A 22,659-nucleotide genomic window follows, 5' to 3' on the forward strand; every position below is an offset into this window, starting at 1 on the left:
CTCTAGATAAATCGTGATTTGTTTGAAATCTATATTGTAATGAATAGTGATTTTTGGATATTGTTGATGAATAGTGACTTGTTTGGAATTTGCTTTTGTTATAGACTTTTTTAGTAGGTACTATTGTAGGGATCATACTTTATCGCCACTATTTCCAAAATTGTCTATTTAAATACTTTTACTTACTATAATAATTCTTTTTTTTACATAAGATAAATGTAAGAGTTACAAAGATTGTTAAAGAGATTCAATCTTGGAATTCCATTGTCTAGCTATGGTACTTAATCTTCAATGATGAATTTACTTTTAGAGGCTTAAAACTTATAGGACCAAGGGGCCTCTCTTCTAAATAGGATTTGTTTATGAGAATGGGCTATAAGAAAAATGTGATGTTGAGTTAGATAAACTTTTACATCATTCGAGTATTCAAAAGGCTTACTTTCGATGACCAACTCTATTTGTTTGAATCCTTTATCGAAAGCATTCAACATGCATGCTTGCTATTAGAGCTCTACATGCAGTAAATTTTACATGTCTAAGTGCTTGTACAATTTATACTAAACCAAAACTTGAATTTTCAACAAAACATTTCATACAATTTCTACTGATAGACGAATTGAACCTCTACGCGCATATATATATCCTCATAAGTTGTACAATCGATGATGTAAACTTGGCGAATAGGTGTCTTTCTTCGAATTCCATCCCCGAAATAGCCCCATGAATGACCAACTTCCTAAGATTTGGGCATCATTTAACTCAACCCAATCTGAGAAGAGCTCATTGATATCAGTTCATCCAAGCTCCATCTCAGTCACATTCTCCAACTGAGAAGACCCCGGTAAACCATAATGAAGCACTCCATCTCTTAAGCACAAAGAAAGATGGCTTAGTTGCGGGAAGCAAACAGCAAATGTTTCCAAATCCACAATCTCATTGTTGTCATCAAAGAACACACTCCAGAGTTGTAGCCTTCTCAATTTTGATGATCTTGATATCATCTGGTAGAACTTTGGCCATATGATTGTGAAGTTGTTGATATCTATAACAAGAAGATTTTCAAGGGTCTCACCAATATCAAAGTGTATAGAACTAACATCATCAATCTTGCACTGCTTCAAAGTAACCTTACCAACCAATTTAAAGAGCACCACGACACAATCTTTCAAATGCAAACCCTCAAGACCATCAGCCTCCAATATGAACTCAGTCAAACTGATTTGTTCGACATAAATAATCTTTAATGTGGGACTGCACAGTTCAACCTGTTTATTCAACTCTGACTTGTGTATCTGACATTGCTATCTCTAGATTGACAAGGTTCAAAATCTCAATTTTTGGACAGGCAGTGAGCAAAAGACTTGGATCCAAAGCTAAAATACTGACATATTTCAGGGAGAGGGATTTCAGCCAAGAGAACCCCTGGTAATTGGGATTGACCCCCTCGTGATCGAATTATGGGCCAAGAACAACGTCTCAAGCTTCGACCTCTCATATATTACAAGAATATTGACATTCGATGTAGTTCGAACATTATAAAACAAGCTGCTGCGCAAAGTCTCCTTGCTGCACATAAGCCAGGAAATAACCACGGAAACCAAAAACTCACCAACCTCGTCCATTGAAATTGATAGACCCTGTAACCTCGTGCTTTGTAATAATGTTTGAGATATAAGGATTTCGAATTGACTGGTAACATGGTACGAGAGCGAATCTTTTGAATTGAACGAAAAAGTGGAAAGGTGATAGCAAAAGGCGTGTCGCCATTGCTTACAAGTTGTAGAGGCTATTACAACATCTCGGGCAGGTCCTAGCCGGGAAATTATGTTCCCTATGAGTTCAGTAGGAAGGTGCTCCATAAACCGGAAACAAAAAGCCAAGAATCTCAAATCCACCACCTGAGTTTTCCAAAAAAACATCAATTTAGTTGAAACCCGGTTCAATATGAACCATGGGAGCCATTTAACAATATTAAAAAACAAAGCATTGAAAGAACAACAAATTGATTCACACAGATTCACTAGGATCGTCAAATAGAAACAACACAACATGAAAAAGCATTGTTCAATGAGGACATGAAGGATGCCTACAAAATCCATGAAAAAGCAAAACGTAAAGTCGTACAACTGGGCACTTATACAAGATATTCAAGACATAGTGGATTGAATCGCCTCGTAATATAGCATCAAGAATTGGAAATAAAAAATAAAAAAAATCAACCAACCCAGTTATGAGAGTTCAGTAATGGATAAGAAATTTAAATCTCCGACACTTAAAAGCTGAAAGAAATGAAAACCCAAATTCAACTGATAAGGAAAACACGCATTAAACTCAAAATTAGGCAACTGGGTGTTCAACAAAAACCAAGAAACTACAACTATCATATAAGATAAACAAACATAAACCCACCAATCCAGTTCGACAGGTGATACTCATACGAGAAAAACTTTACATTGAAACGTACCCAATAGAGAGATGTACCAAAAAGACGAACTCAAAATTCAAAACAGACTAAGCCGACGTCGTAATGGATCAAGCTCTTAGAATACATTAATTGACACAAAATGAGATATGGAGAGGTTGAAAGTAGAAAAAAAGATAGAAAGGGACATAAGTTTGATGTAAAGTACCAATATACCCCTAGAGTTTGATTGAAAGTATTAACTTTGCATAAGTTTCATGTAAAGTACCAATATACCCCTAGAAAATGTACATATCCTTTCATCAAACTCTAGGGGTATTTATAGGGGTATATTGGTACTTTACATGAAACTTATGCAAAGTTAATACTTTCAATCAAACTCTAGGGGTATATTGGTACTTTACATCAAACTTATGTCCCTTTCTATCTTTTTTTCTACTCTCAACCTCTCTACATCTCATTTTGTGTCAATTCATGTATTCTAAGAGCTTGATCCATCACGACGTCGGCTTAGTCTGTTCTGAATTCTGAGTTCGTCTTTTTGGTACATCTTTCTATTGGGTACGTTTCAATGTAACGTTTTTCTCGTATGAGTATCACTTGTCGAATTGGATTGGTGGGTTTATGTTTGTTTATCTTATATGATAGTTGTAGTTTCTTGGTTTTTGTTGAACACCCAGTTGCCTAATTTTGAGTTTAATGCATGTTTTCCTTATCAGTTGAATTTGGGTTTTCATTTCTTTCAGCTTTTAAGTGTCGGAGATTTAAATTTCTTGTCCATTACTAAACTCTCATAACTGGGTTGGTTGATTTTTTTATTTTTTATTTTTTCCAATTCTTGATGCTATATTACGAGGCGATTCAGTCCACTATGTCTTGAATATCTTGTATAAGTGCCCAGTTGTATGACTTTACGTTTTGCTTTTTCATGGATTTTGTAGACATCCTTCATGTCCTCATTGAACAATGCTTTTTCATGTTGTGTTGTTTCTATTTGACGATCCTAGTGAATCTGTGTGAATCAATTTGTTGTTCTTTCAATGCTCTATTTTGAATACTGTTAAATGGCTCCCATGGTTCATATTGAACTGGGTTTCCACTAAATTGATGTTTTCTGGAAAACTCAGGTGGTGGACTTGAGATTCTTGGCTTTTTGTTTTCAGTTTATGGAGCACCTTCCTACAAAACTCATAGGGAACATAATTTCCCGGCTAGGACCTACCCGAAATGTTGTAATAGCCTTTACAACTTGTAAGCAATGGTGACACGTCTTTTGCTGTCACCTTCCCACTCTTTCGTTCAATTCAAAAGATCCGCCCTCGTACCATGTTACTAGTCAATTCGAAATCCTTATATCTCAAACATTATTACAAACCACGGGGTTACAAGGTCTATCAATTTCAATGGGCAAGATTGGTGAGTTTTCTGCTTCCGTGGTTATTTCCTGGCTTATGCATAGCATAGTAGGGAGACTTTGTGCAGCTTGTTTTTTAATGTTCGAACTACATCGAATGTCAATATTCTTGTAATATATGAAAGGTCGAAGCTTGAAATGTTGTTCTTGGCCCATAATTTGATAAGAGGGGTCACTTCCAATTACCAGGGGTTCTCTTTGCTGAAATCCCTCTCCCTAAAATATGTCATTATTTCAGCTTTGGATCTGAGTCTTTTGCTCATTGTCTGCCCAAAAATTGAGATTTTGGACCTTGTCAATCTAGAGATAGCAATGTCAGATACACAACACAAGGTTGAACTGCGCAGTCCCACGTTAAAGAGTATTTGTGTTGAACAAATCAATTTGGATGAGTTCATATTGGAGACTGATAGTCTTGAGCGTTTGCATTTGAAATATTGCGAGCTCAAGCTCATTAAATTGGTTGGTAAGGGTACTTTGAAGCAGTTGGTGATTGATGATTGATGATGTTACTGTTAGCTTTTTTCCTATAATGTGTGGCCACATATAATTATATTTATATGAATATTATTTAAAGGTATCAATTGATAGGTAGGTGAATCAATTGATTGGGCATCCAAGAGTCTTATGTATGGAAGACTCAAATTACAAATGGGGAGTTAGAAAATTTAACTCATATGAATGTGGTGTTACAACTTTTGTAACCCCATCATTATGAAATATATTTGTACATTATGTTTGAGTAATGAAGGAAAATAGAAAGGTATAACCTATGCAATTATATAGATGCATTCAAGTTCATAACCCACCATTACTCATTAATTTTTACATAATGGGTGTAAATAATGAGTACAACTCTCATATAGTCTTTGATGGGAAGACTAAGAGATGTACAAGTTATTATAAATTGAGGTCCCAAGCCACACACTCATTCTTATGTCTTTTTCTTTCTTGTTGTTTATTTTTAACAACATACACTACACAAGTAACCCATCCACTATATGAGAGTAGTGAGTTGAAAACCTTGACAATACAATTCACAAGGTGACTCAATCTCACTTCATGGATCAAGGTAAGAATATGATCATTATTTTAGTACTAATAAATTATTTTGTTTTATGTATCCAAAATTATTTTCAAAAATAATTATTTCCGCATAAAGTTTATGAAAGTTTGATTAACAAATGCTTTTTTGGATACATAAAACAAAATAATTTATAAGTGCTAAAATAATGATCATATTCTTACCTTGATCCATGAAGTGAGATTGAGTCACCTTGTGAATTGTATTGTCAAGGTTTTCAACTCACTACTCTCATATAGTGGATAGGTCACTTGTGTGGTGTATGTTGTAAAAAAATAAACAACAAGAAAGAAAAAGACATAAGAATGAGAGTGTGGCTTGGGACCTCAATTTATAATAAGTTGTACATCTCTTAGTCTTCCCATCAAAGACTATATGGGAGTTATACTCATTATTTACACCCATTATGTACAAATTAATGGATAATGCTGGGTTATGAACTTGAATGCATCTATATAATTGCATAGGTTATACCTTTCCATTTTCCTTCAATAATCTAACTACAACAAAAATTAAGTTAGATATCACATTAATCATAAACATAAGAGATCATACCATAATTCTTTCGTTGGACCGAACTACAATCACATAATCCAAAAGTATATTATTATAATCCCTCCGTTGGGTTGGATTATAACAATTTATAAATCATATAGATATGACATAATTATTAAAATAAAAGTATTGAAACGTAAAGAAGTTTAATATTGTTGGGTAAAAACTTCATCAACCTTTTATTATTAAAACCTTGTCATATAATCAAACATGGTGATGATCCTCCGTTGGGTTGATCAACACTTGTTTCATAAGTTGAACAACACACACACACACACACACATATATATATATATATATGATCATCTTCAAAAAAACAAGTAAATAAACATGCATACTAGAAAAACTATTTCTTGAGATTTCCATAATCACACATTTAAATTTCTAATCATATTTTTTACAACTTTCATAAAATCATGCAAATATGATTGAAATCATGAAACATTGAAAACGTGTGTTACTAAATCATTCATATACACCACATCATATATATTTTAGTTGTCCATAAGATCAAACAATAATTAAAAAATGGAAAAATATGTTTTATGATAAAAAATTGGTTGGCTCTGATACCAATTGTTAACCAAACTTTCATAAACTTTATGCAGAAATAATTATTTTTGAAAACAATTTTGGATGCATAAAACAAAATAATTTATAAGTGCTAAAATAATGATCATATTCTTACCTTGATCCATGAAGTGAGATTGAGTCACCTTGTGAATCGTATTGTCAAGGTTTTCAACTCACTACTCTCATATAGTGGATGGGTCACTTGTGTGGTGTATGTTGTTAAAAACTAAACAACAAGAAATAAAAAGACATAAGAATGAGAGTGTGGCTTGGGACCTCAATTTATAATAAGTTGTACATCTCTTAGTCTTCCCATAAAAGACTATATGGGAATTATACTCATTATTTACACCCATTATGTACAAATTAATGGGTAATGGTGGGTTATGAACTTGAATGCATCTATATAATTGCATAGGTTATACCTTTCCATTTTCCTTCAATAATCTAACTACAACAAAAATTAAGTTAGATATCACATTAATCATAAACATAAGAGATCATATCATAGTTCTTTCGTTGGACCGAACTACAATCACATAATCCAAAAGTATATTATTATAATCCCTCCGTTGGGTTGGATTATAACAATTTATAAATCATATATATATGACATAATTATTAAAATAAAAGTATTAAAACGTAAAGAAGTTTAATACCGTTGGGTAAAAACTTCATCAACCTTTTATTATTAAACTCTTGTCATATAATCAAACATGGTGATGATCCTCCGTTGGGTTGATCAACACTTGTTTCATAAGTTGAACAACACACACATACACACACACACACACACACACACACACATATATATATATATATGATCATCTTCAAACAAACAAGTAAATAAACATGCATACTAGAAAAACTATTTCTTGAGATTTCCATAATCACACATTTAAATTTCTAATCATATTTTTTACAACTTTCATAAAATCATGCAAATATGATTGAAATCATGAAACATTGAAAACGTGTGTTACTAAATCATTCATATACACCACATCATATATATTTTAGTTGTCCATAAGATCAAACAATAATTAAAAAATGGAAAAATATGTTTTATGATAAAAAATTGGTTGGCTCTGATACCAATTGTTAACCAAACTTTCATAAACTTTATGCAGAAATAATTATTTTTGAAAACAATTTTGGATGCATAAAACAAAATAATTTATAAGTGCTAAAATAATGATCATATTCTTACCTTGATCCATGAAGTGAGATTGAGTCACCTTGTGAATCGTATTGTCAAGGTTTTCAACTCACTACTCTCATATAGTGGATGGGTCACTTGTGTGGTGTATGTTGTTAAAAACTAAACAACAAGAAATAAAAAGACATAAGAATGAGAGTGTGGCTTGGGACCTCAATTTATAATAAGTTGTACATCTCTTAGTCTTCCCATAAAAGACTATATGGGAATTATACTCATTATTTACACCCATTATGTACAAATTAATGGGTAATGGTGGGTTATGAACTTGAATGCATCTATATAATTGCATAGGTTATACCTTTCCATTTTCCTTCAATAATCTAACTACAACAAAAATTAAGTTAGATATCACATTAATCATAAACATAAGAGATCATATCATAGTTCTTTCGTTGGACCGAACTACAATCACATAATCCAAAAGTATATTATTATAATCCCTCCGTTGGGTTGGATTATAACAATTTATAAATCATATATATATGACATAATTATTAAAATAAAAGTATTAAAACGTAAAGAAGTTTAATACCGTTGGGTAAAAACTTCATCAACCTTTTATTATTAAACTCTTGTCATATAATCAAACATGGTGATGATCCTCCGTTGGGTTGATCAACACTTGTTTCATAAGTTGAACAACACACACATACACACACACACACACACACACACACACATATATATATATATATGATCATCTTCAAACAAACAAGTAAATAAACATGCATACTAGAAAAACTATTTCTTGAGATTTCCATAATCACACATTTAAATTTCTAATCATATTTTTTACAACTTTCATAAAATCATGCAAATATGATTGAAATCATGAAACATTGAAAACGTGTGTTACTAAATCATTCATATACACCACATCATATATATTTTAGTTGTCCATAAGATCAAACAATAATTAAAAAATGGAAAAATATGTTTTATGATAAAAAATTGGTTGGCTCTGATACCAATTGTTAACCAAACTTTCATAAACTTTATGCAGAAATAATTATTTTTGAAAACAATTTTGGATGCATAAAACAAAATAATTTATAAGTGCTAAAATAATGATCATATTCTTACCTTGATCCATGAAGTGAGATTGAGTCACCTTGTGAATCGTATTGTCAAGGTTTTCAACTCACTACTCTCATATAGTGGATGGGTCACTTGTGTGGTGTATGTTGTTAAAAACTAAACAACAAGAAATAAAAAGACATAAGAATGAGAGTGTGGCTTGGGACCTCAATTTATAATAAGTTGTACATCTCTTAGTCTTCCCATAAAAGACTATATGGGAGTTATACTCATTATTTGCACCCATTATGTACAAATTAATGGGTAATGGTGGGTTATGAACTTGAATGCATCTATATAATTGCACAGGTTATACCTTTCCATTTTCCTCTAATAATCTAACTACAACAAAAATTAATTTAGATATCACATTAATCATAAACATAAGAGATCATATCATAATTCTTTCGTTGGACCGAACTACAATCACATAATCCAAAAGTATATTATTATAATCCCTCCGTTGGGTTGGATTATAACAATTTATAAATCATATAGATATGACATAATTATTAAAATAAAAGTATTGAAACGTAAAGAAGTTTAATACCGTTGGATAAAAACTTCATCAACCTTTTATTATTAAACTCTTGTCATATAATCAAACATGGTGATGATCCTCCGTTGGGTTGATCAACACTTGTTTCATAAGTTGAACAACACACACACACACACACACACACACACACACACACACACAGACACACACATATATATATATATATATATGATCATCTTCAAACAAACAAGTAAATAAACATGCATACTAGAAAAACTATTTCTTGAGATTTCCATATTTAAATTACTAATCATACTTTTTGCAACTTTCATAAAATCATGCAAATATGATTGAAATCATGAAACATTGAAAACGTGTGTTACTAAATCATTCATATGCATCACATCATATATATTTTAGTTGTCCATAAGATCAAACAATAATATAAAAAAAGGGAAAAATATGTTTTATGATCCAAAATTGGTTGGCTTTGATACCAATTGTTAACCAAACTTTCATAAACTTTATGCAGAAATAATTATTTTTGAAAACAATTATGGATACATAAAACAAAATAATTTATAAGTGCTAAAATAATGATCATATTCTTACCTTGATCCATGAAGTGAGATTGAGTCACCTTGTGAATTGTATTGTCAAGGTTTTCAACTCACTACTCTCATATAGTGGATGGGTCACTTGTGTGGTATATGTTGTAAAAAAAATAAACAACAAGAAAGAAAAAGACATAAGAATGAGAGTGTGGTTTGGGACCTCAATTTATAATAACTTGTACATCTCTTAGTCTTCCCATCAAAGACTATATGGGAGTTATACTCATTATTTACACCCATTATGTACAAAGTAATGGGCAATGGTGGGTTATGAACTTGAATGCATCTATATAATTGCATAAGTTATACCTTTCCATTTTCCTCCAATAATCTAACTACAACAAAAATTAATTTAGATATCACATTAATCATAAACATAAGAGATCATACCATAGTTGTTTCGTTGGACCGAACTATAATCACATAATCCAAAAGCATATTATTATAATCCCTCCGTTGGGTTGGATTATAACAATTTATAAATCATATAGATGACATAATTATTAAAATAAAAGTATTGAAACGTAAAGAAGTTTAATACCGTTGGGTAAAAACTTCATCAACCTTTTATTATTAAACTCTTGTCATATAATCAAACATGGTGATGATCCTCCGTTGGGTTGATTAACACTTGTTTCATAAGTTGAACAACACACACATACACACACACACACACATATATATATATATATGATCATCTTCAAACAAACAAGTAAATAAACATGCATACTAGAAAAACTATTTCTTGAGATTTCCATATTTAAATTACTAATCATATTTTTTTGCAGCTTTCATAAAATCATGCAAATATGATTGAAATCATGAAACATTGAAAACGTGTGTTACTAAATCATTCATATGCATCACATCATATATATTTTAGTTGTCCATAAGATCAAACAATAATATAAAAAAAGGGAAAAATATGTTTTATGATCCAAAATTGGTTGGCTTTGATACCAATTGTTAACCAAACTTTCATAAACTTTATGCAGAAATAATTATTTTTGAAAACAATTTTGGATACATAAAACAAAATAATTTATAAGTACTAAAATAATGATCATATTCTTACCTTGATCTATGAAGTGAGATTGAGTCACCTTGTGAATTGTATTGTCAAGGTTTTCAACTCACTACTCTCATATAGTGGATGGGTCACTTGTGTGGTGTATGTTGTTAAAAAATAAACAACAAGAAAGAAAAAGACATAAGAATGATAGTGTGGCTTGGGACCTCAATTTATAATAAGTTGTACATCTCTTAGTCTTCCTATCAAAGACTATATGGGAGTTATACTCATTATTTACACCCATTATGTACAAATTAATGGGTAATGGTGGGTTCTGAACTTGAATGCATCTATATAATTGCATAGGTTATACCTTTCCATTTTCCTCCAATAATCTAACTACAACAAAAATTAATTTAGATATCACATTAATCATAAATAGAAGAGATCATACCATAGTTCTTTCGTTGGACCGAACTACAATCACATAATCCAAAAGTATATTATTATAATCCCTCCGTTGGGTTGGATTATAACAATTTATAAATCATATAGATATGACATAATTATTAAAATAAAAGTATTGAAATGTAAAGAAGTTTAATACCGTTGGGTAAAAACTTCATCAACCTTTTATTATTAAACTCTTGTCATATAATCAAACATGGTGATGATCCTCCGTTGGGTTGATCAACACTTGTTTCATAAGTTGAACAACACACACACACACACACACACACACACACACACACACACACACACACACATATATATATATGATCATCTTCAAACAAACAAGTAAATAAACATGCATACTAGAAAAACTATTTCTTAAGATTTCCATAATCACACATTTAAATTACTAATCATATTTTTTTGCAACTTTCATAAAATTATGCAAATATGATTGAAATCATGAAACATTGAAAACGTGTGTTACTAAATCATTCATATGCATCACATCATATATATTTTAGTTGTCCATAAGATCAAAAAATAATCAAAAAATGGAAAAATATGTTTTATGATCCAAAATTGGTTGGTTTTGATACCAATTGATTTAATTCCTTTAGGCAATTCTATAAAATCCCAAACTTCATTATCTTTCATTGATTTCAACTCTTCTTCCATAGCATAAAGCCATAAAGTTGAATTTTCACTATTGATGGCTTGATCATAAGAAGTAGGATCACTTTCCAAGCCAACATCATAATCACACTCATTCAGATAAACTTCATAGTCATTTGATATAGCAAGTCTTTTCTCTCTTTGTGATCTACGTAAATATACTTATGTAGTTGGGACATTCTCATTTTCCATTACAAGAAACCTCTTGAGTCACACCATATTCCATTATTGGTGTTGATACTTCATTAGAGGTTAACTTTTTAAGCTCAGTTCTCCTGTTGTGAAAGGGGACATATTTTGTGAACTTCAATGTCCCAAAAATGATCTTGAAAAGAAACATATGGACAAAATTCCTTATGCTTCTACAGTAGGGAGTATCATGTATGCTCAAGTCTGCACTCGACCAGAGATCGCTTATGTGGTAGGCATGCTTGGTCGATACCAAAGTAATCCAGGTATTGATCATTGGAAAGCAGTTAAGAAAGTATTGTGTTATTTGCAAAGGACTAAGGACTACATGCTTACATACAGAAGAACAGATAATCTAGAGATTATTGCTTATTCTGATTCCAATTATGCTGGCTATAAAGATACCAGAAAGTCTACATCTGGGTATATTTTTATGTTATCAAATGAACCTATTTCATGGAAGAGTCATAAGCAATCATTGATAGCTTCTTCTACAATGGAGGCAGAATATATAGCATGTTATGAAGCCACATGTCATGCAATATGGTTGAGAAACTTTGTCTCAGGGCTTCATGTTATTGATTTAATAATGAGACTGTTGAGAATATATTGTGATAATAGTGTTGTTATCCAATTCTCTAAAAATAATAAGACTACAGGATGATCAAAGCACATTGATATTAAGTATTTGGTTGTAAGGGGGAAAGTTCAAAATGGAGTTGTATCTATTGAACATATTAAAAAATACACTCATATTAGCAGATCCATTGACAAAATGTCTTCCACCTAAGCTTTTTATGGATTATGTTGTGCGCATGGGCTTGGTGGCAAGTTTGTCAATTTTAGATTGATTGAGAGTGTAATGTATGTGATCACATTATAATGAGAATAAAGTTCTTGATTATGATATATTGATGATTATTATGTTACTTTTATACATCATTTTTGTGCACAATCTAGATGTTTAAAAGTTGATGGGACCATTATGTGAATGAATTAGCATTATCACCTTAATGTTGCTAATGTCATAAAAGTCATTGATTCATGTTAATAGAAGTGCTAGTACTATAATCCTTGAAGATTATTGGATCGTTGTGTGATCCAATCATTTCAATGATTTAGTGTTAGTGGTTCCATGAAACATAATCTTAAAGTAAAGAATGCCTATTTTGAGAAATTGTTATGGTCATATTATGTTTTAATCTATTACAAATATAATTATGTAGGCCAAGTGGGAGATTGTTAGCTTTTTTCCTATAATGTGTGACCATATATATTTATATTTATATGAATATTATTTAAGGGTATCAATTGATAGGTAGGTGAATCAATTGATTGGGCATCCAAGAGTCTTATGTATGGAAGACTCAAATTACAAATGGGGAGTTAGAAAATTTAACTCATATGAATGTGGTGTTACAACTTTTGTAACCCCATCATTATGAAATTTATTTGGTACATTATGTTTGAGTAATGGAGGAAAATGGAAAAGTATAACCTATGCAATTATATAGATGCATTCAAGTTCATAACCCACCATTGCCCATTAATTTGTACATAATGGGTGTAAATAATGAGTATAACTCTCATATAGTCTTTGATGGGAAGACTAAGAGATGTACAACTTATTATAAATCGAGATCCCAAGTCACACTCTCATTCTTATGTCTTTTTCTTTCTTGTTGTTTATTTTTAACAACATACACCACACAAGTGACCCATCCACTATATGAGAGTAGTGAATTGAAAACCTTGACAATACAATTCACAAGGTGACTCAATCTCACTTCATGGATCAAGGTAAGAATATGATTATTATTTTAGCACTTATAAATTATTTTGTTTTATGTATCCAAAATTGTTTTCAAAAATAATTATTTATGCATAAAGTTTATGAAAGTTTGGTTAACAATTAGTATCAGAGCCAACCAATTTTGGATCATAAAACATATTTTTTTCGTTTTTTTATTATTGTTTGATCTTATGGACAACTAAAATATATATGATGTGATGCATATGAATGATGTAGTAACATACATTGAAAATGTTTCATGATTTCAATTATATTTGCATGATTTTATGAAAGTTGCAAAAAATATGATTAGTAATTTAAATGTGTGATTATGGAAATCTCAAGAAATAGTTTTTCTAGTATGCATGTTTATTTACTTGTTTGTTTGAAGATGATCATATATATATATATATATATATATATATATGTGTGTGTGTGTGTGTGTGTGTGTGTTGTTCAACTTATGAAACAAGTGTTGATCAAACTAACGGAAGATCATCACCATGTTTGATTTTATGACAAGAGTTTAATAATAAAAGGTTGATGAAGTTTTTACCCAACGGTATTAAACTTCTTTACGTTTCAATACTTTTATTTTAATAATTATGTCATATCTATATGATTTATAAATTGTTATAATCCAACCCAATGGAGGGATTATAATAATATACTTTTGGATTATGTGATTGTAGTTCGGTCTAACGAAAGAACTATGATATGATCTCTTATGTTTATGATTAATGTGACATCTAACTTAATTTTTGTTGTAGTTGGATTATTGTAAAGTGTGGTGTTAAATATTGTCATGATATAAAATAATTTTCCTTTTGAATTAAATTTTATTTTGCAGCAATGAATCCTACTGCTATTACAGGCTATTTGTCTGGTATTGAACAATTAAGTGGGGCAAATTTTAAAAAATGGAAGGAACAAATTGGAATTGTTCTTGGTTGCATGGATTTAGACTATGCCTCAAGAGAGCCTACACCCACAAAGCCTACTTCTGAAAGTACTAATGAACAAAAGGCTTTATATGAAAAGTGGGAGCACTCTAATCGCATGAGTCTAATGATTATGAAAGGTTCAATCACTCCTGCAATTCGTGAAGCAATCCCGGATTCAGATAATGCAATGAGCTATATTAAATCAGTTAAAGAACAATTCTTAGGAACTTCCAAGTCCTTGGCAAGTACTCTTATGATCAAAATGATAACAATGAAATATGATGGTCATAGTGGTGTACGTGAGCACATCATGAAGATGAGTGACATGGTTTCTCAATTGAAAGGAATGGACATGGCAATTTCTGAAGGTTTTCTTGTTCACTTCATAATGACTTCCCTTCCTTCACAATTTGGTTCTTTCAAAATTAATTATAATACTTAGAAGGATAAGTGGAAAATGAGTGAACTAATTGTCATGTGTGTTCAAGAATAAGAGAGGCTTAAAGTGGAAAAGCCCGATATGGCTCACCTCACTATTGGTCCAAATAAAAAGTCCTTCAAGAAAGGTAAAGGTAATAAAAATAAAAAATAAAAAGCAAGGTAATGATGTATCTCACAATGGGCAAAATGATGAAAATAAGATACAATGTCATTTTTGCCACAAGAAAGGTCACAAAAAAAGAAATTGTTCTAGTTTTAAGGCTTGATTGGAAAATAAAGGTAAAATTCAATGCTTAGTGTCTTATGAATCTTATTTAGTTGATATACCACCAAACTCTTGGTGGATTGACACTAGTGCAAGCATTCACATAACGAATTCATTGCAGGGATACCTTACAAGCAAGAGACTAAGTAAAGGAGAGCGAACCATTACTTTGGGAAATGGAACAGAAGTAGAAATTGAGGCTATTGGCACTCTTCATTTAATTTTGGATACTGGTTTCATTATGGATTTAGTAGATACAGTTTATGTTCCTATTTTTACTAGAAACCTAATTTAAGTTCCAAGACTTGATTCTTATAGTTATGAATTAAAGTTTGGAAATAAAGGAGTTTCCTTGTTCTATAATTCTTGTTTGGTTGGCTCTGGCACTTTACGTGGTAATTTTTATTCATTGAATTTAGATTGCAGATATTCACAGTCTCTTTTATCTTATCATGTGTATGAATTCTCTAAAAAACGAAATCGAGTGAATGAAAATTCATCCATATTGTGGCATAAGCGATTGAGTCACATTTCAAAAGAAAGGATGGAACGTCTTATTAAAGATGAAATTTTGACTTCACTTGATTTTTTTTTTTTTTTTTACTAGTTGTGTTGAATGCATAAAGGGAAAATACACCAAGGTTAAGAAAAAGGGTGCCTCAAGGGCTACTGAATTGTTAGAATGTATTCATTCTAACATTTGGGGACCTTATTCAATTCCAACTATCAATGAACATAAGTATTTTATTAGCTTTATTGATGACTTTTCAATGTTTTCTTATGTGTATCTTATTCATGAAAAATCTGAAGCATTAGATGTTTTTGAGATTTATAAATCTGAGGTTGAAAATCAACTCAATCGGCGAATTAAAAGTGTAAGATCTGATAAAGGTGGTGAATATTATGGTAGGTTCACCGAATCAGGTCAACATCTTAGTGCTTTTGCCTTATTTTTAAGAGAGCATGGTATCATTGCAAACTACACAATGCCTGGAACACCAGAGCAAAATGGTGTAGTAGAGCGACGAAATCGTACTCTAATTGACATGGTGAGAAGTATGATGAGTAACTCAACCTTGCCTGAATTTTTGTGGGGTGAAACATTGAAAACTGCTGTTCACATTCTCAATCGTGTTCCTAGTAAGGATGTACCCAAAACTCCTTATGAGTTATGGGTGGGTAGGAAACTGACTTTGAATTATTTACATGTATGGGGATGTCCAGTTGAAGCTAAAATTTTTAACCCACAAATAAAGAAATTGGATTCTAAAACCATAAGTTGTAATTTCATTGGCTATCCTGAAATATCAAAAGGTTTTAGATTTTATTGTCATGGTTAGGGCCCTAAAATTGTTGAAACTAAACATGCTGTGTTTTTGGAAAATGAATATTTTAGTGGGAGAACTGAGCTTAAAAAGTTACCCTCTAATGAAGTATCAACACCAATGATAGAATATGGTGTGACTCAAGAGGTTTCTTATAATGAAAATGAGAATGTCCCAATTACAGAAGTATCTTTACGTAGATCACAAAGAGAGAAAGACCTGCTATATCAAATGACTATGAAGTTTATCTTAATGAGTGTGATTATGATGTTGGCTTGGAAAGTGATCCTACTTCTTATGATCAAGCCATCAATAGTGAAAATTCAACTCTATGGCTTTATGCTATGAAAGAAGAGTTGAAATCAATGAAAGATAATGAAGTTTGGGATCTTGTAGAATTGCCTAAAGGAATTAAAACTATTGGTTGCAAATGGATTTTAAAAACCAAACATGTTTCTAAGGGCAATGTCGAAAGATACAAGGCCAGGTTAGTTGCAAAAGGATACACTCAAAAAGAAGGAATCGACTATAAGGAATCATTTTCTCATGTTTCCAAGAAAAATTCCTTAAGAATAGTCATGGCTTTAGTAGCTCATTTTGACTTAGAGTTACATCAAATGGATGTTAAAACTGTCTTTTTGAATGGTGACTTGCATAGAAAGGTTTATATGAATCAACCCGAGGGTTTTCAGGATAAAGGCAAGGCACATCTTGTATGTAAACTTAAAAAGTCCATATATGGTCTAAAGCAGGCTTCTAGACAATGGTATCTTAAGTTCCATGGAATTCTCATCACTTTTGGTTTCAAAGAGAATCTAGTGGATCAATGTATATACCTTAAGATCAGTGGGAGCAAAATTTGTATTATTGTATTGTATGTTGATGATATGTTGCTTGCTAGCAACAATATGGGAATGATTTTGGAGACCAAACAATTTTTATCCAAGAATTTGATATGAAAGATCTTAGTGAAGCATCCTATGTGATAGGAATTGAAATTCATCAAGATAGGTCACGTGGATTATTAGGATTATCCCAAAAGAACTATATTGAAAAAGTTCTTAAAAGATTCAACATGCAAAATTGTTCTAGCAGTGTTGCTCCTGTTGTGAAAGGGGACATATTTTGTGAACTTCAATGTCCCAAAAATGATCTTGAAAAGAAACAAATGAACAAAATTCCTTATGCTTCTGCAGTAGGGAGTATTATGTATGCTCAAGTTTGCACTCGACCAGACATAGCTTATGTGGTAGGCATGCTTGGTCGATACCAAAGTAATCCAGGTATTGATCATTGGAAAGCAGTTAAGAAAGTATTGCGTTATTTGCAAGGGACTAAGGACTACATGCTTACATACAGAAGAATAGATAATCTAGATATTACTGGTTATTCTGATTCCAATTATGCTGGCTGTAAGGATACCAGAAAGTCTACATCTGGGTATATTTTTATGTTATCAAATGGACCTATTTCATGGAAGAGTCATAAGCAATCGTTGATAGCTTCTTTTACAATGGAGGCAGAATATGTAGCATGTTATAAAGCCACATGTCATGCAATATGGTTGAGAAACTTTGTCTCAGGGCTTCATGTTATTGATTTGATAATGAGACCATTGAGAATATATTGTGATAATAGTGTTGTTGTGCGATTCTCTAAAAATAATAAGACTACAGGAGGATCAATGCACATTGATATTAAGTACTTGGTTGTAAGGGAGAAAGTTCAAAATGGAGTTGTCTCTATTGAACATATTAAAAATACACTCATGTTGGTAGATCCATTGACAAAAGGTATTCCACCTAAGCTTTTTATAGATTATGTTGCGCGCATAAGCTTGGTGGCAAGTTTGTCAATTTTAGATTGATTGAGAGTGTAATGTATGTGATCACATTATAATGAGAATAAAGTTCTTGATTATGATATATTGATGATTATTATGTTACTTTTATACATCATTTTTGTGCACAATCTAGATGTTTAAAAGTTGATGGGACCATTATGTGAATGAATTAGCATTATCACCTTAATGTTGCTAATGTCATAAAAGTCATTGATTCATGTTAATGGAGGTGCTAGTACTATAATCCTTGAAGAATATTGGATCGTTGTGTGATCCAATCATTTCAATGATTTGGTGTTAGTGGTTTCATGAAACATAATCTTAAAGTAAAGGATGCCTATTTTGAGAAATTGTTATGGTCATATTATGTTTTAATCTATTACAAATATAATTATGTAGGCCAAGTGGGAGATTGTTAGCTTTTTTCCTATAATGTGTAGCCATATATAATTATATTTATATAAATATTATTTAAGGGTATCAATTGATAGGTAGGTGAATCAATTGATTGGGCATCCAAGAGTCTTATGTATGGAAAACTCAAATTACAAATGGGAAGTTAGAAAATTTAACTCATATGAATGTGGTGTTACAACTTTTGTAACCCCATCATTATGAAATTTATTTGTATATTATGTTTATGAGTAATGGAGGAAAATGGAAAGGTATAACCTATGCAATTATATAAATGCATTCAAGTTCATAACCCATCATTACCCATTAATTTGTACATAATGGGTGTAAATAATGAGTATAACTCTCATATAGCCTTTGATGGGAAGACTAAGAGATGTACAACTTATTATAAATTGAGGTCCCAAGCCACACTCTCATTCTTATGTCTTTTTCTTTCTTGTTGTTTATTTTTAACAACATACACCACACAAGTGACCCATCCACTATATGAGAGTAGTGAGTTGAAAACCTTGACAATACAATTCACAAGGTGACTCAATCTCACTTAATGGATCAAGGTAAGAATATGATCATTATTTTAGCACTAATAAATTATTTTGTTTTATGTATCCAAAATTGTGTTCAAAAATAATTATTTCCGCATAAAGTTTATGAAAGTTTGGTTAATAGTTACTTCTATACACTTTGATATTGGTGAGACTCTTGAAAATCTTGAGGTTGTAGATATCTACGACTTCACAATCATTTGGCCACAGTTCTACAAGATGATATCAAGATCATCAAAACTGAGAAGGCTACGACTCTGGGATGTGTTCTTTGATGACAAGAATGAGATTGTGGATTTGGAAACATTTTTTGTTTGCTTCCCACAGCTAAGCCATATTTCTTTGTGGTATGTGTATTTGAGAGATGGAGTTCATTATGCTTTACCGGGCTTTTCTCATTTGGAGAATGTGATTGAAATGGAGCTTGGATGGACTACAATAAATGAGCTCTTCCTAGATTAGGTTGAGGGATTGGTTAAACGATGCCCAAATCTTAGGAAGTTGGTCATTCATGGGCAAGATATGAATTCCGAAGAAACAGAGGAATGCATGAGACTTACATCATTGATTAAACACCTCATCAATGATAAATATGAGCACGTAGAGGTTCAATTGGCCTATAAGTAGAAATTGTACGAAATGTTTTGTTGAAAATTCAAGTTTTGGTTCAATATAAATTGTACAAGCACCTAGGTGGGTAAAATTTACTGTATGTAGTGCTTGAGAATCCCTTTTTGTCCTATAAATGATATGTGATGCCGTTTTTCAACTAATTTTCTCCCATCTTAAACAAATTGATGAATTTGAAAGAAAAATAGCAATATTTGTATTGAATGCTTTCATTAATGCTATGTTTGGTTCCCAAAAAATTTGAGAGAAAATGCAAGGGAAAGAAAATATAAAAAAAAAAAAAAAGTAGAAGGAAAGAAAAAATGAAAGAAAATAAAAACTAAATTTAAAGTCGATAAATTATTTTTTTGTTACTTCAAACTCATTTTATTTATTTTAATTCATCATTATAAAGATTAAATAATTTAAAAATAAAGTTTTTAATTAATTTTAAATATATTTGATTTTCTTTTATATTTTTCATAGGACAACCAAACATAAAAAAATCATTTTTCTTTAAATTTTTTTATTTTTTTAATATTTTTTGGGAACCAAACATAACCTAAAGGGTTCAAACAAATAGAGTTAATAATTGGAAGCAAGCCTTTTGAATACTCCAATGATAGAGGAGTTTATCTAACTCAACATCACATTTTTCTGAAACCCCATTCCCATAAACAAATCCTATTCAGAATAGAGGCCCCTTGGCCTATAAGTTAACTCTCAAAAAGCAAATTCATCATCCGGGATTAAATACCATAGCTAGACAATGGAATTCCAAGGTTTATGATTCATCTAACTATAATCCCATTATCGAAAACGACATTCAAAAACCTGTTTTTGCAACGGGTCTCTCATAAGTCTTTTTTTTCATATTTATCCCAATTCCCTTTTCTCATAAACTTTTAGTTGGAGTACGCAAAAATATTTGTCCATTGATGGCGAGGGAAGAAATTTGCCCTTACGCTGATTGGACCAGCCAACAGATGTGGCTGGACCAGAGAGTTGATTCTATTAGTGCCACATCGCTGATAGGGTTGGGTGGTATTTTTTCTACTTGGTGTAGCATTTGTTCGTATATATGGGAGCTTCGTCAGTCAGTGTTTTCACATTGAAAACTGCCTCACCACAAAGTAACGAACCCTGTACACACCCAAGGAGTTCCTAGAGCTAGCGAAGTGAATGCCAGGAGCACGGAAGACACGGGTCATTGGAGGGATGGTCAACGCAGGTCAAACATGCTACAATGCTCCTCCGCTCCTCTTTTTGCCGTCAAGGGGACTCGAACCCAAACAAAAGGTTGGGAAATATGATACATTAAAAATATATATTCAAAATCATAAATATTAAAAAAATATTTCAGAGAATAAATTAATTATAATTATTTTATTATTAAATACAAAAATTTCTTTTAAATGATTACTGAAAATATAAAAATTATTATAATAATTTTTTTAATATCATTAATAATTAAATATTAATAAATTGTACATATATCATAATTTATTTTATATCATTTAATATAATTGAATTAAATGATCATAATTTTAATATTAATATATATTTTAAAATTAGACATATTATAATCAAATATCATAATACTATTATTAATTAATATTTGATATTATTTAATAATAAATGTACGCTTATAAAATTCATATTTTTATCGATATATACGATATTATTATCAAATATGATAAATTATATTATACATATATCAAATTTTTTAATAAAATAACTTTAAAATATCTATTATACTTTTAATTACATTTTTATGAAGTTTTTCTTTTCTTTTTTTTTATATATTTTGATCGATTTTACGTCTATCGATATTTTTTTTTCAAAATATCCATTGATATATCTCTGATATATCCGTTATTCGTAATTTCCGATATTTTCATCATTGATTAGAGTCCATATATCCATTATTCGTAATTTCCGATATTTTCATCATTGATTAGAGTCCCTAACATTTACTGTTCACATGGGAAAATGATAAACTACTGAATTGTTAAATGTTGGAAAAACACTATGATTGCCCTAAGCCTACTGCAGCAAGCCCCAGAACAGAAGAATATTCTTGATACCCTGTAAATGTACCTTTGAGGGGGTAGCTTGCCGACGGTCAGCTTCAGTCTCAGGCCGCTGATATAGCCTTACACCAACATGTAGAATGAGATTATAATCCCTCACATTAACTTATATAATAATATTACAATCATGCATGACACAAACCTCTTACGTGCATATATTTCCTCACAAGTTGTACAATCAATGATGTAAAGTTGGCCGACAGGTATTTTTGTGGGATCTGATCTCCGAAATAACCCCATGAATGACCAGATTCCTACTATTTGGGCATCGTTTGACTTACCCCTCAACCAAATCTGAGAAGAGCTCGTTGATTACAGTCCATCCAAGCTTCATCTCAGTCACATCCTCCAAATGAGACGAGCCCGGTAAACCATAATGAAGCACCCCAAACATCTTAAGTACTCATAGCACAAAGGAAGATGCCTTGGTAAGTCGGGGTTCGCAATTCGGAGTCGAAATCAGGGAGGGAGACAAGGCTAATGCATGCAACGGGATGGAGTTCGGCCAAATTGTTTTTGGTTGTTTGGGCTTATTTTTTGGGCTTTTTTTGGGCTCATTTTTTGTGGTAATTGGGCCCTTTTGGGTTTTTTGAGTT

At 31.4% G+C, this 22,659-nt stretch overlaps 2 pseudogenes; one reads left to right on the forward strand and one right to left on the reverse strand.

Moving 5' to 3' along the window:
- Positions 1-601: 601 nt before the first annotated feature.
- LOC100241714 (F-box/LRR-repeat protein At1g67190-like) lies at positions 602-1,859 on the reverse strand (annotated as a pseudogene).
- Positions 1,860-3,588: 1,729 nt separating this feature from the next.
- On the forward strand, positions 3,589-19,988 carry LOC100248450 (F-box/LRR-repeat protein At1g67190-like; annotated as a pseudogene).
- Positions 19,989-22,659: the final 2,671 nt, after the last annotated feature.

The sequence above is a fragment of the Vitis vinifera genome, chromosome 6 (genome assembly GCF_030704535.1).
Source record: "Vitis vinifera cultivar Pinot Noir 40024 chromosome 6, ASM3070453v1".
In the NCBI taxonomy this organism is placed as follows: domain Eukaryota; kingdom Viridiplantae; phylum Streptophyta; class Magnoliopsida; order Vitales; family Vitaceae; genus Vitis; species Vitis vinifera.